Genomic DNA, 1472 nt, shown 5'->3' with positions numbered 1-1472 from the left:
GACAAGAAAGCCTTCATTACCCATCCTGGAATTTGCATTATCATAAGCAATGCACTTCTGTCTTAGGTTAGTAAGGCTCTGTGCAGAATCTTACCTGTCCTTGGCTTTCCAGTCTGAAAAATTAATAACTCTGTCTGGGGATCCATTTTCAGTTTCAAGCCATGTACTTTGGCTGCCAATATGTTTATGTTGTTAGAGACAAGCTTTAACATGATGAGCAAGAATAAAAGTATTCCTAGGACAAAAAGGGCTAGCATGATCAAGCTATATATCCCATTCCTGAGGTTTGACCAAAATGGAAATACTGACCTCAGGCCATGGATAATTTTATTGGCATTGTCTGTAGCATCAAAGCTCAACAGAGCAACATTATTTAAATTCACAATCTCACTATGCAAAGTTAAAACACCCAGAGAGGTGTTATGATCATGCCAAGTATCCTACAGGTGTCTTTACACTCTTTTCTAATTATAATGACAATAAGTGTAAATTTTAGAAGTAACACTACTCCAATGATATTTGTCATGATGCTTGGGATGGCTCCTAACTCTTAAACCCTGAACCTCCTTCAGATATTTGAATAGGTTATAGAGCATCATTTGTTGTTCCAGATACCAATATAAATCCTTTTGTATACTCAATACATTAGTAACGCTTTTTTGCTAGATGGTTAACAAAAATAGTTGTCTTAACTCCTTGTGTCAATGCTATTGAAGAGCAGTGGTGCTAGTATTTCATGAAATTAAAGCTGTTATACCAGCAATAATCTAGCCCACTACCCTCTTGCTTCTGCTTAAAGCCTAACTCACTTCTTCCAGTACTTTCAAGTTTTTTTTTTCAGAGAATCAAAGTTTTCTAATACTCAGGGCAGTAAGACAAAAGCTGGTCGTTAGACCCCTGTAACAGACATGCCAGATTTCAACACACTAACACAGTTGGAAATTATACAGTAAATGCAACTTACAATAAATACTGTAGAAGAGGCAAAGCCAATTTTAGTTTGACAATTCAAAGAGCCTTAAAACATGCACTAACACTTGTTTGAAATCCAGATCCTGTCCCAAATTTATCTCTTGGTATCATAACATCATAGTGAACTACAGCTAACTTCCAAATATGTCTCTGACAATGTCCAGATCTAGCCTTCCAAATGAAGCCTGTTATTTTCAATACTGGATTTGTTTCTAGACCAGTACATGATTGAATCCTAATAGCTGATGCCCTTTAAGAAAAATACAAGAGTCATTATAGTTTTGCATTTTGATTCTATATCCCACAAAGTCTAAAAGCTTGAGGCAAGGCAGCTTGTACCATCTGGGATATAGTCAAGCAAATGTGGGTCAGGAACATATGAATAGCTCCCCATTCACCCTTCTCAGGGCACTCAGCAAGCTCACAGGTCAGCATCATTCTTTGTCTCAGCAATAGTATGTCTTCCCAATATTTTTAAAGTTCCATGGGTCTCTTCCACA

This window comes from Grammomys surdaster, unplaced genomic scaffold (assembly GCF_004785775.1).
Source record: "Grammomys surdaster isolate TR1022 unplaced genomic scaffold, NIH_TR_1.0 205, whole genome shotgun sequence".
NCBI lineage: Eukaryota > Metazoa > Chordata > Mammalia > Rodentia > Muridae > Grammomys > Grammomys surdaster.
The sequence above is the reverse complement of the archived record's forward strand: the minus strand, read 5'-3'. Positions refer to the sequence as shown.